Source organism: Cryptomeria japonica, chromosome 3 (genome assembly GCF_030272615.1).
Source record: "Cryptomeria japonica chromosome 3, Sugi_1.0, whole genome shotgun sequence".
Taxonomy (NCBI): Eukaryota; Viridiplantae; Streptophyta; class Pinopsida; order Cupressales; family Cupressaceae; genus Cryptomeria; species Cryptomeria japonica.
In genome coordinates, this window is record NC_081407.1 from 248,270,932 (window position 1) to 248,289,392 (window position 18,461).

Consider the following 18,461-nt stretch of genomic DNA (forward strand, 5'->3'; position numbering starts at 1 on the left):
TCTGACGTCTTGCCACGTGGCGGGATCTGATTGGTCGATGAAGTCTACTAGGCGCCACCTGGGATGACACCTCATCCTTTGCCACTTGACCGCCACGTCCTCGCCACTGGATTGCTTACTCGTATGCCACGCCATCGCCACTGGATGCCACCTCACCGGGACCCGCCTGCTGAACTGCCACCTATCACGACACGTGGACGGCTCACGTTCATTTTCGCTATTTCGCTGGGTTTAAACTTCGTGCATCTTCCTTCGCGAAATAGCGCGAGCCGTCGATCTCTCTCGAACATGCTCGCTCGTTAACCCCGCCTTCGTCTGCAAAATTTCGCCTCTTTGCCTCGGGAAATGTGCCTGCGTGGGGTCCACTTGATTTTTGTCCAGTCAACTCTTCCTTCGCCTCGGGAAACATGCTCACGCATGGACCCACCTTGGGCGCCCACGGGCACCTTGTGTCAAAAGCCTTTAAGGCTTAGACATTATGTTACTGTGCGCTTTTGCTTATAAATACTAAAAACATCCCTCTCCCAGTCAATGTGGGATTAACAACATGCCCAGAAACTGCACTTTCTGAAGGTCTTTAAGTCTTAATGGCGCCAGTGGTGGAGGTTCTCCTATTTCCTTGATGATATGAGCACTCGTGTTGCCATGGTTTATCGCCTCTATTAAGCCATCGAAGCAATTAGAATGGAAAACAAAACAAAGTATGTGTCAAACATTTTACATCTTACTGTGCGCACCATATCTTAACCCTGCAATCGTCACTGCCTGAGACAAGCATCGTAGGATGGGAAAATTCTATGTTATTCAGCTCTGTTGAATGGTCCAGGGAGTCCCAACAACCCCACACCTATCTCCCCATCATATGAAGATCGATGGCACATGGCTCATAATTTATTTTAAAACACTCCACACTCCCCAGCAAAGGCATCGCCTGGGAACCTTCTGCAATCTCATAAAGAATTTGCCCCTTGTGAATTATTTCCAACGCCCTCTCCAGACACCAGTCAAGTGCTACATGAAGGAGGGAAGACTTGACAAATTGTTTGCTTGAAACGTTTTGAATGCCTCCTCCCAACGCAGGGACTAATTGGTGTTGGCTTTGGCAATAACTTGGAGAATACTCATCCATGAACTTTACAACAGTTTGAACTCCCTCTTCCTTTGGCAATGTCCGCAGAGATTTAATCAATTTCAACATGGAAGCTGGTAAACAATCCATCTGCAGAGCATCTTTGGTTGGCTCACTGATACGTGATGCAAGAACATGACTATGTACACCCTCCAAATCTTTCAATTTTTTGATTGCAGCGATCATAGGGGATAATACTCCTGTTGAAAGCATCTTTATTTCATTTGCCATGCTGGAGAGGGGAATTTGGCACCATACCCATTGCAATTACTTGAAAACTTAATCATTTGTTGTTCCTGCAGCCAGAGACTCCACGTGGGGAGGAGGTTTTGCATTTACATGAATCTATTTTGTTTTAACATAGCTCCCAAAAGCCACGCAACTCACCACACCACGTTGCACGCAAGGGGAAAAGAAGATAGGAGACCACAAAATGGAGGATATCACTTGAAATTTGGAGCATTTCTTTTGGAACTCCCTGCAGCACGTAAGAAGAGGGACATTTGATGGAGTTTATGAACACTTGCTGGGACTCTAAAAACTACATGGGAGTTAACCTGTTTGCATTCCATTCCCCTTTCTTAGCCATGCCATGTGAGGGAGAATGCTGGTCTTCAATCATCCGCTGGAGATATTTGCCAAAATAAACCTATGTGGAAAGAGGTCTCTTTGTTTGATTGGCATTTAATTTGCCAAAGTCTGCATTCTCTTATAATTTCAACACTTCTCACTTCTGGTTAATACTTCTCAATGAAAATGTATGTGCCTCTGCAATGGCATATAAATAACTACCAGCATACCCAGTAGTCAAAATATTGTGCATAATGTGCTTATATTTCATGTCTATCTTTGTTTGTTGAAGGAACATTTGACATTACATTTGTCAATTTGAATTTTCCATTTGCTTAAGCTGCTGAAAGTCTTTTCAATTTCGTGACAAAGAACAATTAATTGACATGAATCATTCTTCTTCAGTTGTGGTCTCTTTGTCAGCAGGATCTAAAACCATTTCCATATCAACTACCTCTTTCTCTACTTCATCATTTGTCAAAAGGAAAATTGCACACTATGAAAACTGGACAATTCGCCACAAAAAATTAGTGCACAAGCATGGGCCAGGTCGGGCCCCAAAGTGGGTCCGACTATTCAAGCTACTGGCCTCTGGAATATCTTCATAGACCTCAAACATACCTCTTGGAACGATCGGCATTGTTTTTGGATCATTAATCCGCATTTTACAACTTTCAGGCAATTACGCCACAATTTTCGCATTTAATCGCGAAGACGTAATTTTCAAACCTGTCAAAACACCTTTCTGGAGCTCGCCATCTGACAGGCATGTACTTTGATATACAAGGATGACATCTACCAAATGGTTTCTCAAGACGAGTCCCGAGCGAAGAGATATTAATTTCCGAAAATGCCCAACTGGCTTTGTCGACACTGTGGACCTGATGAAGTCAATGTTCTGGCAACACATGATGTCTTTCTTAAAAATACCAAATGACCTCCGTAGGCCCTCAAATTTGGAACATAGGTACCTTTAGGTACATATTAAATCTTTGAATTCTCAGTTCGATCACCCAACTGACAGGATGCAAACGGCGCGCTCACCAAAATGGCTACATTAACTGATCTAACACTGGAAGTGCGGATAACTGAATTTGATGGCAAAATGAATCCTTTTGAAAACCGATCAAACGGATTGATAGAGCTTTGAAATTTGAAACGTAGCTCATCATTTATACCAACATCAGCCTGGAACAAACATTATGGCATGACGCTTACTGAGGCAACTTTTACACTTGTGCGAAACAGGGCTCCGACTAGCTGTCGAAATAGGGACTTGCCAAAACATAGAAACTGCAAACGGAATCGGCTTCAAAAACTAAGCAAATGGATTCGTTAGGACTTGAAATTTTGCAGACTAACTCATATTTATGCATAGAATTGAATCCACTTTGAATTTTTTCATGAAAATCAACAGGGCAAAAGATGTAATTGCTCAAAGTAGGCTACTCAATAAAATCTGCATTTGTGCCTAAAATGCACTTCCAGCTCACCCCTCAAAACGAGTACCTCATAAACTTATCCAAATTGAATTCTGAAAGTTGCACATCACTGAATAGGCCAAATGAAAGGTGTGGGGCATGAATCCCGAGCCTTACCCTCTGAAGATCAACTGGCTCCATTTTACCCCCTTGCTAACTAGGCCATTCAGACTGACTTATTTGGGTGCCTTTCTGACATACTGAGCAAAATTTTGAAATAGGCCTACAAACTTTGACTCAATTTTAAATACTCCCAACAGGATGACCCCAATGAAAAAAGGGGAAGATTTTGGATGGATTGTAAAAAAAATTATTCATTTACATATTTTAGTTTTTATGGATGATTTTATATTATTCATTAGTATATTTATATTTGAAAAATATAGGTAAATTATGCCAGAGATATCTTATAATAGAAAGAAATTTGACGATTGCAACAATATTAGTATTATACAAGAGTTCAAAAATATGGATAATAATAGAGTTGCTTAAGTATATACTACTTGATTTTATTGATTGTTCCCTTTTAAATATTATGGCACTCTCTCGCTATCAATTGAATGTAATAGTTTCATATAGTTGGAGACAAGTGGCGAGGGTTCTATTTTATTTGGAATAATAAAATAACACCTCCACAAAAACCAAAAGATGGCATATTTCATGCATTTACCCGTCATTTGCATGTCGCGGCATAATAAAATAGTTTTATTATTTGAAAGAAGAACACAAGTCTTAGGTGCTAAGAGAAATGGATTAAGGGGTATCTATTATGCCAAAATCATTCGGAGTATGATCTCAACTCATCTCATAAATTGTTGATGCCCTTGCACTCAACAAGACTTGATCCCTAGTGGGCTCATTCAAACCTATTCAACTTCGCCAATAAACTAAGAGCCTGTTAACTAAATAGTAAAAAAAAATTAAATAAGATTTGTATTAACATTTGAAGGGCAATGTTAAGTGAATAATTATTAAAAACTACTTTGCAAACATGATTGACCATCAAATTTAGGCTTTAGCTAAGTATGTTACTATACCTCGATCTTCTAAAGGGTAAGTCTATGGTCCTATGTGATTGTTAATTTGTGTTTGTCATAGAAAGCTTAGCAATAGGTGGTTCCATGTAAATTTAAAATTAATCATAAAGAATAATTTAAAATCTTCTTCTATTAGAGCTACTACAATCCAAGGATTATTGATGATCTATCGAAAAATATAGGTGGTTGAGATTATGCAGTCACAACAAAATGAAAAATATATAACATTATTGCATGCATGTCATTCCCTTCTTTTTTACTTTTCTCTCAAAGTTTACTATGATAAACTAGAGTTTTAGTTGTTCATTAGAGAAATGTTTGAGTTTTGATTAATTGTATAGTGTAGTAAATAGTATACCTTTACAATTTCACACTCACTTTGGTGTTTGTGCCTAATGTTCCTGATTCATGTTTGATTGTGCTTAAGTGGTTTCAAGATTGTTTTTGAAAGCTCAATGCAATCCCCTACTCAACAACCTTTTTCTACATAGAATGTTGGACTAGGGCGTCGAATGCCCTTGTCCAAGCATTTTGACCCCAAATTTGAAATTATAACAATCGACTTTGCAAGTAGCAAGAAAGTGCTCCTTGATGTTTGCCTTAACCAAAAAATTAAACTTAAAAAGGTGTGAATTGCATAAAGATACAACGCCCTCTCTTGTTTCAACATCTCTCCATCAACATTAAGCATCCCAATTGAGCATTCAATCTAGCATCTTCAAGACGATTTAGCACAAGTCTACAATCAAGGATTCAAGCATTTAAGTTTTAGCGATCATGATCAATTTTTGTGTGTTCCTCCATGTTGAAAGCATGCATTAACATCAATCAACTAACATCAAGCTTTGTATGAGATCTTCAAGGCAAGGGTTTCATATCAAAGGTATCATTTATCATTTCAAGCATTTTCATTAGCAAGGGTTTCATAGCAAAGGTATCATTTATCATTTCAAGCATTTTCATTAAGGTTTTTAGCCTTTGACTTATTAAGGGTAAGCTCTCTTTTTATCCAACATTGTTGTAGTAAAGATGTTACCACCAACACGGGGTTTGACTTATGCAAGCCCTTATACAACACAAACTTTTTTCTCTCTTTTTGTGTGTGTAGGTATAGATCTAGCAACTAATACTTACAAAATTGCATAGAGCAGATAGCAACAAATAGTCTCAAAATTTGAATGGACAAAAACCCTTAGACTATGTTGAATTGCTCCAATGTTTCACAATAATAGATTGATTTTTGGAGAGAAGGATCTATAGAGCCTTCAAATCCAAAATCTAGAACATTTTATTGACGAAGATACCTTTAAACTGGAGGACCCAACACACCATTCTTACATTTCCTGCTTCAAATTGATGTCTCAAGTCCTTTTTTGCATCCTAATTCTAGATCTTTGCTACTTTGTTGATTTCCAGTTTTGTAACTTGTTTATGCTTAAAGTTGTCAATTTATTTATCATTTTACCTAGATACCACGTAATCATAATCAAATCATATCCAATCAAATTGATAAAAGAGGAAAACAATTAACCAAAGTGTTCAGCTCTCATTTAGGATTGAAGCTGAACCTTGTTGGTTGTTCCCCAATGAAATGATTAAAATTGAAAATGATAAATGAAAAAGTTCTTAGTTTGCATCTCTAGGCTAATCCCATTTCAATACATATCAAAAAAAATTGAGAAATCAATTCTCGAGCGCTTCATTTTGGGAATCATGTCCAAGCAGCCCTTTTTGGTGCAGAGCACATTTCATTACACACCTATTTTCAAGCACATGGTGGTGTCTACAGGTAGCCAAGGAGGTGATAGGAGGGCACATCTAATACAAAAGAAGATAGTCAAAGCACGACCTCCTACCACACATCAACTTCAAAGTTTGCAGATTCGGTGTAAGGAGAACTCTTGATGATCAATAACACCCTCTTGAAGGTGCCAACCGTCAAAGAACCACCTCAGAGGAAATCTATTTTCAGAACCTCTTGCAAAGTACAAGGCAAGGTATGCAAAGTCATTGTGGACTCGGGGTCCACAGATAACATAGTTTTTGTTGAAATGGTTACTAAACTTAACTTGCAAAGAATACCTCATTCTCATCCTTGTAAAGTGTCTTGGTTGAACAAAGGTCAACAAGCCCTGATTAGTGAGCAAGTTTGGGTAGAAGTTTCAATAGGTGAATACAAAGATAGGGTGTTGTGTGATGTAGTAGAAATGGATGCTCGTCGTCTACTACTAGGCAGGCCTTGGAAATATGATGTAGATGTTAGACATGAGGGAAGAAAGAATGTTTACACCATCACCGAGAATGGGGTGAACTTCACTATGACACCTCTTCCGGATGACAGTAAGGATAAGCACATTGTGACTAGTGTCATGCTAGTAGATGAGAAAGATTTTATGAAAGGTTTGAAAGAGAATGATACTCCTTGCTTTGCCATAGTTGTCAAGCCCAGGGATGAACCTAAGAAGCAGCCTAAGAACCAAGAGACATAAAGGAAAGTAGGTCCTAAAGAAGTTTAAGATATGCTAGATAAGTACAAGGGAATAATTGCAGACAGTACCACAAATACCTTACCTCCTCGAAGAGAAATTAGTCATTGGATAGACCTTATACCAGGTGCTACCCTACCTAATAAGGCAGCCTATAAACTGACCCCTGAACAAAATGCAGAAGTTGCAAGACAGATCCATAAGTTACTTGAGAAAGGGTTCATTAGAAAGCGTATAAGCCCATGTGCAGTCCCGACAGTGCTAGCTCCTAAGAAAGAAGGGACATGGAGGTTGTGTACAGACTCTAGGGCTATGAACATGATAACAATAAGATATAGGTTCCCAATGCCAAGAATAGAGGATTTGATGGATTGTCTAAGCGGGGCCAAGTACTACTCCAAAAATAGACTTGAAAAGTGGTTATCACCAAATTAGGACCAAAGATGGAGACCAATGGAAGACACCTTTTAAGACCAATGAAGGCTTGTTTGAATGGATGGTAATGCCATTTGGGCTTTCCAATGCCCCTAGTACATTTATGAGGTTAATGAATGAGGTTTTTAAGCCCTTTATCAATCATTTTGTGGTAGTATACTTGGATGATATACTGATTTTCAGTAAGGATAAAAATGAACATCTGATGCACTTGGATTTGGTATTGGGGTACCTAGTCAAATGGAAGAATCAACCCTTAGAAGATGATATATGGATGACTTCTGAGGCCGTTGAGAAGACCGAAACTCACTTTGCAAACATCCCAACTCAAGGGACTTGAGTTTCTTTTGGGCCCGGGAGTATGGTGCAGAGCACATTTCATTACGCACCTATTTTCAAGCACATGGTGGTGTCTACAGGTTCATTTGTGATGTAATGATGGGCTGGATCAATGATCACCCTTGATGTAATTGAATGCCTATCTGTATGGTCAATAATCTCTTAGGTGAACATATAAACCTAGAGGTCTATTAGGCCATGAAGGCTTGGAATTTGGGTTTTCAATGTTAGTATGTCTAGGATGTTGTCTTAGGTGTTTGGAGTCTAAAAAATGGAAAATAATGACCTCGGATGTGTTTCCATAAGGTCTAGGTGGTTAATAACTGATGTTGTCCTAAGTTGCAAAATGTTGCATTTGTTGTCAAGCAACTTTTCAAAGTTGCCGGTAGGATGCCAACTACTTATCCAACGGTCCTAACTATTCAAATGTTGGGTATGGAAGTTGGAAAAGGTTTATATATGCTTGGACAACCGTAGGAAAATAGATTCCAAAGTTTTTATAAAGTTTGGTGGAGAAAGTGAATAGAACAAGTTTGATCTCGCCATAACAGTGATATTTTTTCATACTATTCGTACAGAACGCGAGATCTACTGATGAATTTTTGATCTAGTTAGAAAGAACCCTAAAACACCCTTCCAATTCATTTGTTTTGACTTCGTGAAGTAAATTTTAGTGGAAGTTATAAGCGTTTTATCCTCTACGGGTTTGAAACCCTCAATTTTCAAGGGTTACAATGCAAATAAGACCCTAACTCACAATCTACTCATTGGGATCTGATGGTCATGGGTAGAATGCAAGTTAGGGACATGTATTTTGAGATTTCAGAGGGGCTAAGTCAGAGGAGTTAGTTGGTGCATTACCACCAAGCCCTAGTCTAAAACGATTGAGGGTTTAGATTAGATTAGATGAGTTTCATTGAGCATACAACGAACAATGATGAGATGATGAGTTGAATTGATGGAATTGGAGTATTTGAACATAGGAGAAACTTCCTGAAGAGTTGGAACCTTCCTGTGATCCCATTCTCATATACCTCTTTTGTGAAACCGGTCTAACCTGATCAATTAGGCCTATGACCCAAGTAGGTGTTGAAGAGTTTAGGAATAGGGTGGAAATCCAATCTTTTGGCGTCTGATAGTAATCCCAAAAGGGTGTCTGAAACCTAAATTTGTTTGAGGTGTTGTTTGGTGTTATCTGGAGAAAAGTCCAAAAAGACAGTGAAATAGGGCTACTAACTGGTAGACTGGTAGCGGTAAATTTGAGAAACCTGTGTCAGTAGACCTATACCGCTAGGCTTGTCTAGTCATCAAAAGCTAATATTTGTCTTGTGCTTCAAAAATAGCATTGTGGAAAATCTGGATAGGTCTTAGGAAGTGGGTAGAAGTGTTGTGACATCCCTGGTTAGGGGTAAGAGTTTGATTTCACAGTTGAGGTGTGAATCATAGCCGTGAGGGAGACTCAAGGTAAAGAAGACCAAGGTGTGTAGGTGGGTTTATCACCCTACTGCTGCCAACCTCTGCATCACTTTTCAAGAAAGAAGAGAGCATTGTGAATATTTTTTAAGTTTTAACAATGTATTCAAAAAAAACTTTGTTCTCTTTGAAGATTTTTGAAGAATTTAGAGCTTCAACACTTTTATAGAAGAATATTGTTCTTGAAAAAATTATCAAAGAATTAAGAATTTCAACAATCTAGAGGGTAGTATTTCTTTCAAAATCTTATCCTCTAGTTTGAGCCCTTCATTCAATGATTTGTTTTGAGAAAAAAATAAAGTTTTTCTATGAAGAATTTAATACTAAAGTAAAGAATGTGCCATTAAACAAAGCAAAATGTTAAGATTTAATTACTGGTATTTTTTTCTTAACTAGCAAATTTGTATTTGAAATATCTAAACCTGTGATAAATTATGGGAAAATGGGCACAATTAACCTCAAAATGATGAAGGTGCTAAAGAAAAAATCAACCACGATGACAATGCAATGAAAAGAAATCTCTGCATTATGCCTAAGTGGCCACCAATGCAATTATGTTGTTATGGAGCTCTATACAAATCCTAATTGTCCTTTGTAAAAAGGAAGTAAGGGTGTAGAATACAATCTCTATATTAATCTAAGAGAGGATATGTGTGCAAAAATTAAACTAATCATGAAGTGATTGTTACATCCCTTTTATCACTTATACTTATTACATTATAATGTGATGATTTGTTGAACAGAGGTTGGGAGTGCTTGTGAGAATTTATTTTATTGAAAAGTCACAAAATTTTGTTAAAGTTATATAATCATGTTTTTATAAGATAGAACTACTATGAGATTTCAGGCTAACTGCATTTCTTTGACCTAGTGGTTGCAAGAAATTCATTGTCCTCCGAGAAGGGAGGGAAAGTATCATTAGGTATGGGAGGTAAGCAGATGAAAGATCGAAATGCCATCTAAGACCTCAAGTAAGTAAGTTCATATGTGTTTTACTTGCACCTACATTGTGGAGTCATGTTGAAATACCTTTGTCGAGTAACCCTAGTCTGTCAATTGATAGGGATTTTCTCTTTCTAACGAGAATTCATAATAACTTAAGTTATTACATAAATAAGGTCAAATTGAGAATCGTCCCAAAATCCTTTTTGGATTATCATTTATTATTATATTATATTATATTAATGATTAAATATGTATGTAATATGGAATATAATATGTATATATATAAGTATATATACATGTGCCACTTTATGAACATGACACAAGTATATGTACATATATACATAGGTATACGCGTACCCCATACTATACACATCCTTAGTCACTCCTTAAGTATATATGAATAAATTAACACACAATGGTCGATGGCCATATTGATATAAATATAAGTTTAGAAGAAAGCTTATTAAGCAATGCCAATCAAGTAATAATCTCCTATCGACTATTAAACCAATGAAAGAAGATTTGAACAACTCATAATCAAGGTTCCTGGTTTACTCTCTATGTGAGAATAGGAGTATCCAATGTTGTTCAATTACGAAATACAAAACTCATGGAAATTAATTTAGATTGAAATGAAATGGAGATAATTGTTTAATGCACACTATTTTGAAGGACTTTGGAACTCCATAGAATATATATCGTGCAAATATTTTATTCAAAAAACATCGCATAAAAATAACTCTCTTTCTCTCTCGATAAAGAATTAAAAAAAATGACAAGTAGAAGGGAACAAACAGTTAAATGGAGAAGAAGTTGGGTAGAGACTAGTTGAAAGCTGAGAAAGAATCTTCAACTACAACTAGCTTGGAAAACATGCACGTAACTCAGGCTTGTCTTGAGATTATTGTATTTCTTAATAAAAGAATGTAAGTAAATGTTTTGTTAAAAGTTTAGTTTAAATATAATGTTGCAAGACCCAGTGGAGGTCAATAGATGCCAATGTAGCTTAAATTGTTCTTCTTGAAGTTTAATGTTTTCCAGTAACTAGAAACCATGCTGCTCATGCTCATGGCTAGAGTCTGATCTTTTGTAGTCATGGGTTGGCAATGAAATTAAAAAGATATGATAGAGAATACTGATTGGCACCCTTGAACAATATCTATAAGAGATTACATATTACAACCCCTACATAGGAATAAGAATTAACAACAAAATAATATTTTGAATCATTCCTTATCTAAACTATTACTTACATTTAATATTCTTAATTAGTCCATAATAATAGAGGGTAATTTGGTAATACCCAGTAGCATAACTAATCTCGTTTCATAATTCTATCAGTGCATATGGTTTGAATATAGCTTGATAAGAGGAAAGAATGCTTGCTTATGAAAAGCAAATACAGAAGGAGATGAACTGCAAATCATCTCTGCTAGAAAATATAAACTTGAACTTTGATGAGTTGAGTTGGAAACCACTAGTGTTGTTTGAAAATATGGTTTTGTTGAGTAGGAGGCAAATACTTGTACATATGAAGTTGCAAGTTACTAGTCATGTTTACAAGCATAATGTCATGTTGTCCAAGGGGTTGTGTTCTATTGGTTAAAGCACCGAGTTCTCATTGTGGAGATCAAAGTTCAAATCCCAAATGGACATCTAATATGTAATTCAAAGTTGTGACTCTTGGTCTTCCACAATTGGCTTCTAGGTGGTTTCTAATAAGTGGATTCTAATTTGTGGCACTTGGTCTTCCATAGGTTGCGAGTTGACCAAAATATTTGTTAACAATCTGAAATATTAAAAAAAAGCACAATGTCATGTTTACTCTGAACATCAATAAATATTAAATTAAAAACTAGCATAAGCAAAATATGAAGGTAACCATCTTTGAATACAATACCTCAAGACTGGAACCATAATAGTTAAAGAATATATTAACTTGGAGTCGAGGAAGCTGATAATGTCTTGGTTGTGAGAAGATAACTCAAGATTTAACCTCTGGGTTAGTAGATTAACCCCAACAATGATTCTAGTAGAGTAGGGTGGTGAGCAATGACAACATGTTAATTCATGTTTGCAAAATGGAAAACCTTTGACCAAGGTTACTTTATTCTTAGCTAGCATGTACCAGTTCTTTTGGTCCAGGTACATTGTTTAGTCAGAGGTCATGCTAGTTAGGAGGACCTATAGTGTGTGACCAACTAGAGTTGTGTAGGTTCAAAACACTAGTCTTAGATGGCATTAGATCTTATAAACTGCTTACATCCTTGTGAAGTCTTGGGCCCCTCCAGTAGGTTGTGGCATGGGAACTTATGTCTGTGGTTGGATGGAAAATCACCCTGATGATATTTTCCCTCTGATAAGATATTCGAGATCAAAAAGAATTTCTGAATGAAACCCTAAAGCTGTAAATTCTAAACTCTTCTCTTGTACCCTTTTGAAATATGATTATGTATAGTAGATTTCATTTGTATTCTCTATGATGCTATATGATGTTAGATACTTTTTGTAATTGTATTTAAAAAAAAATATAGTTTTTTTGTTTCGAGAATTTATTCTATTAGTTGTTACTTTTTTCATTCTTTTATTTTTTAGAAAAATAGGCTTGTTACATATGGTATCAGAGCTACCAAGTTCGACACCCACAAAAAAAAAGGTTAGAAACTAAAATGAAGCATTTTGGTTTTGCTGGGATGTGGATACATACCACCAAATGGGAAAAGAGCTCGAGACCTAGTCCATGCTTAGCTTTGGAGAGAAACCAGTCTGAAATATGACTATTTGTGTTTCTCCCCACCCTCTGACATAGAGACTTTATCTGAAGCACTAAAAATACTTAAAAGAGAAAAGGCAACCTTGGACAAATTCAAGAAGACAGGCAGTTAGGGAAACCATCCTAGCTAAGAAAGAACCTAAACCTGAATCCAAACCTGGAAACCCTACTATAAACAAAATTGAGTGTGTTGAATCAAAGGAACTTCGTGTACCCACCCGAGGTTTCAAATTAGTTCCTTAATCAGAGTTTGAAGGGAAAGAAGAGTCCATCACTAAAGTGATAATAGCTCTTAAATAGAGCCCTTGAATGTAAATAGCATGTAAAAAAAAACTTTTTGGAAGTGATTATTATGAATATCATATTTTTGTTGTGTTGTATCTCTTGTATCAATTATTAGTATTAGATAAATTATTTAAGTATACATGAGATTAAACAAATGTTTTTTTAAAAATAGGCACCTAGAGAAACAATAGGGTGGCCAACAAGCAAGAAAGCAACAGAGAATCTGGTCCACCAAAGACTCGGATGGCTAAGTTAGCTAGACTTCTTATGATGCAAAATACCTAGACCAAACTCCAAAATCTGGAGCAGAGGGTAGATGAGAAATCTAGAAACATAAATGAGTAACATGAGTCGCAGTACATGGACAACTTAAGTAGACAAGAACACACTCATCATACGAAACATAGGGGAGAAAAATCCCATACTCAACCTAGAAAAGAAAAACATGTAACTAGTGTCATTTCAGATGACATGAAAAAGGTCAAGCCACCTAAGTATGATGGTTCAGTGGCAAGAGACGTTGTTGAGGCCTAGTTGATTGAAATGGAGAAACATTTTGAGATTTGTGATTATACAGAAAACATGAAAGCAGTTTGAGGAACCTACCAACTTACGGGAGAAGTTGTTAGTTAGTGGGAAAACAAGAAGGTTGAGTTAGGCCTAAGGTCATCAGATGTAACATAGCATAGGTTTGTGGAGGTATTTAGGCAAAGATCATTGCCACAACTCTTCTTTGAGCAGAAATTAACCGATTTCCAAGATCTAAGACAAGGAGAACTCTTTGTAAATGAATATTAGGAGAAGTTTACCCGATTACTAAAATATGTACCCCAATTTCAAACTAATGAAAAGTACCACATTAGAAAATTCATCATGGGTCTCAAAAAATGTATAGGAGGATCAATAGATGTCTTGGCACCAACCACAATAGACGAAGCCTATAAGAAGGGCATTAGATAAGAGGAAAACTCAAAAAGGATGAATCCATCAAAGACAGAAATAGGAAGAAGGTCAAATGGTCTCGGTCCCCCCAAAACTTTCAAAAAGAAGGGAGATGGGTATGAATCGAATAGAAAGAATGGTAATGAGTTCAAAGGAAGTCATCAAGAATTTAGAGGAGATTGAAAAGGGTTCAATAACTTCAAAAATGATAGTGAGGCAGTTAATAGAGGAACAGAGAAGAGAGGTCTTCCTAGGGAGTGTTATACATGTGGATGTGAACACTACGCTAACCAGTGCCTAACAAAAACTCAAGGAGGGAAGAAATAAAGAAACCTTTTACACCCCAATGGGCACCATTTCAACAAAGGATACATGCAACAATAGATGATCAACAAGTAGAGTATCAGTTTACTCCAATGAAGAATCTAGGGACACTCTATGGGAAGAATCCCATAACAATGTTTATAGATGTAGGAGCCACAATTTTTTTTATTTCTCCTAGGATATTGAGTAAATTCCCTAAAAGAGGTTTCATGGGTAAATCATGGACTATAGAATATGCTAACCAATCGAGAGCTCGAGTAGAGTAGTGTTTGAGGCTAAGGTTGAACTTCCTGGCTTCACAATAGAAGTTGATTTATATGTAGCACCCTTAGGCACATATGATATTAACCTAGGGATGAATTGATAAGGAAAACACCAATCTAGGGTTGACTATTATGATAAAATAGTAGAGCGCTTAGATGACCTAGGGAACAAGGTGTACTCAAGCAAGACACTCGACATGAAGTCAAATTGTGACAACCTCTGTTATCCAATTAAAGCGAATAAAAAAGAAGGGTTGTCAAATATTTGAAATTAAAATGGAAGAATTAAATAAACCCGATGAGATCATATTCCACAATGATATGATGATTTACGAGATAAGTTATTGTAATGGAGAAGACTCTAGGGAGAGAGAAAGACTAGAGGAATATTTTTGAAAATAGATACCCTATCTTCAGAATTATCAGGATGTGTTTCTTGAAGAACTACTCGGGTTAACACCCAAGAGAGTATTTGATGTTTCTTGAAGAACTACTCGGGTTAACACCCAAGAGAGTATTTGATTTATCTATTGAGTTAATGCCAGGAGGAGGGCACCATCAAAAGATCCTTATCGAATGACAATTGTTGCAATCATGGAGTTGAAAGTGTAGTTACAAGAATTATTGATGTAGCGTCCTAAATTGTACTCGCCTACAATTTTGTCCTAACTTAGGCCTCACTTTGTCATTTCATCCTCTAATGCCTAATTGCAATACTAATTCTACTCACACCACTCATTTACCTCACATTCTCATCAATTTTCCACCTTACCTCTCAAATTGGAAGTCCAAATTTGTAGGACCATGACGTACCACACCTTGGTCCCAAATCAGGACTAGGATGTACCACGCCCTGGTCCTAAATCAGTACCAAGGCACATGCACATTAGGCCTCTTAAATTGGTCCCAAATTGGTCCCCTCTAATGGTCACCTTTGATCGGCAAGAAATCTAGCCCCATGTTGGCTTGTTGCAAAAATTCAATCAGATTTTTGACAATTATAAAAGAAGGTCTACCCCTCTCATTTTTAAACCTAACAGATGAAATTCAAGATCTCAATTACACTTTAGCGAATTCAAGCGAGCAAACAATCAATCTTGTATCAAGCATTGGAGTAGAAGTGAAGTCAAGATTAAAGCATTGGAGATGACATTCATGTTCTATATTTTATGACGACAACCTACATGAAACCACAATTCCTTTATGGAGACAAATAAAACTTCATTAAGGTATATCATTAGTGTTTCAATCATTTTCATCCTTTCTCTCAAAAGGAAAGTATTTCACTATAGTATTTCATTTACATATTTCAATTCAATTTCATGGTTAATTCCAAAACCATGATTTCACCTAAGGAAAACCCCTATTCCCATTATATTTCTCCTTTTCTCTATATGCGAGTACAGGTACAAAACTGTAATTAGGAGAATAGATAAAATTCACAGAGACAAATAAGTTCAACTTTTGATGGTGAGAATTTCAGAGGACCATGGCGAATTGATGCTACTTGGTCTTGAAAAATCAACCTAAACTTCTAGGAATAGATCTGAAACATATTCTTCTGCTCAAACCCAGGTTGGTGGCTTCGTATGACATTTGCAACTTATTGTTTATGTCAAATTGCTTCAATAGTTCACTTTTCTCGCCTTAATCTCCAACAATTCAATTCAAGGAGGAGAAACCCCTATCCAAGGAACCAAGATTCTGATTAGAATCTTGGATTTTCAAGGCTAGCTCTATTAGATTTTTCTCCTCCCTAATGTAATTGGTTAATTAGGTCATTTAGTGGTTTTATTATCTTAATTTAACCCTAACCCTAATTTTCCACCATTGCAATTGAATAAGGGATTGACTGGCCCCAGTGTATCACCAAGGGGGCACCAATAATATTTGCTAAGAAGAAGGATGGTACCCTTCACTTGTGCATTGACTATAGAATGCTAAACAAATTAACCATCAAAAAATAGGTACCCCTTACCACGCATTGATGATTTGTTCGATCAAATGCGTGGAACTACAATATTTTCCAAAATAGATCTGTGTTCAGGGTATCATCAGTTGAGGCTTAAAGACATGGATATTCATAAAATGACCTTTAGAACTCGCTATGGACATTACAAGTTCACTGTGTTGCCATTTGGGCTTACCAACTCCATAGCAACATTCATGAACCTGATGAATAGCTTATTGCATGATTGCCTCGATAAGTTTGTACTGGTGCTCTTAGATGATATTTTGATATACTCTAAAAATGAGGAAGAGCACCTACAACACTTACAAACAATCCTACAACGCCTATGCGACAACAAATTGTATGAAAAATTGTCCAAATACACTTTATTTTAGAAAGAGGTGCAGTTTCTAGGGCATAGTTGTGGATCTAACTAAGATAAAGGCTATTTCAAAATGGCCAACCCCTAGAAATGTGCAAGAAGTAAGATTCTTTATGGGTTTGGTAGGCTACTATAGGAAGTTCATAATGAACTTATCGCACATAGCTTGTCCCATAACTTCACTTAAGAGAAAAGGAAAAAGGTTTGAATGGACCGAAAGGTGCTAGAAAGCTTTTGAACTCCTAAAGGAAAGATTGACCACAATGCTGATATTAAAAGTGTCGGATCCAGAGGGACAATTTTTAGTGGTAACCGATACATCCAAAAAAGGATTAGGGGGAGTACTAATATAGAATGGGCAAGTTATAGCTTACGAGTCTTAGAAACTTAAGAACTATGAGTAGAACTATGCATCGCATGACCTTGAGCTAGTTGCAATTGTGCATGCTCTATAGATGCGGTGACACTATCTTTTAGGAAAACCTTTCAAACTCCAATTTGATCATCAGGGATTAAAATACATTTTTACTCAGCTGAATCTCAATACTCGATAGAGGAGATGGTTGGAATTAATAATTGACTATGATTTTGAGATCAGTTATATCAAAGGAAAGGAAAACTGAGTGGCAAATGCCTTGAGTCACCAATGCCATATAAATACTTTGTCTACAGTATATACATATTTAAAAAATTGAGTGCTTCAACAGTTAGAGGGTTTCATATATTATTAGTAGGTAAAAAGAGCCCTTCAAGCCAATCCTCGAGATTCAAGATATGAGGGATTCATATTGGAATTTGATGGAACATTAAAATATCAAGGCAAAATGTACATGCCCAAATCCATAGAACTGAGAAACCTAACATGGAATAAGGTGCACTCTGCACCATACTCAAGGCATCCAAGATTTACTAAATTGTTAGCTGACACTAAACCCTTATATTTATGGAAGGGTATGAAGAAGGACATTGCAAGGTTTGTGGCCAACTACTTCAAATGCTAAAGGATGAAGGCAGAACACCAACACCCAACAAGTTTGTTACAACCCAATGTTGTGCTAGAATAGAAGTGGCAGATAATCAGTATGGACTTTGTCCAAGGATTACACATGTCTAAGAACATGCACAATGCTATTCTAGTAGTGCTTGATAGGCTTACTAAGGTAGCCCATTTTATAGCTGAAAACCTAATAAGTGATGCATCCATTTGTTGGATATGGTTGGTCATTGTTGCTGCTAGGATATAATGTTGTCATTGATGTCAAAATAATCTTGTGATTTATTCCGGTGTGATTGGGAAGATTTTCTGATCCGTTTTTGTAGTTTGATTTTGTTGATCACTATTTTGCAGAGGTTGATATTTCCTCCGGTATATTCCAGTGTGAATAAATATGGTGTTGAGACTTTGGGATATTGTTTTGATCGGTGTTGTGTATATTTATTTTAGATGGTTCATGATTTGGTGCTCTGCAAGTTATCCATATTCGTGACAGTTGTTGATTGGTTGTGTTCTTGAGCTTCTAGACATTAACAGATGAAGATTTTAAAAATGGTGTTGGTGCAACTATTCCAGATGATTCTAACGTGCTTGCTGGTGTTTCCTAGTTGTGTCTTATTTGTTTTGGTGATCTGCATTGATTGTTGTGCGA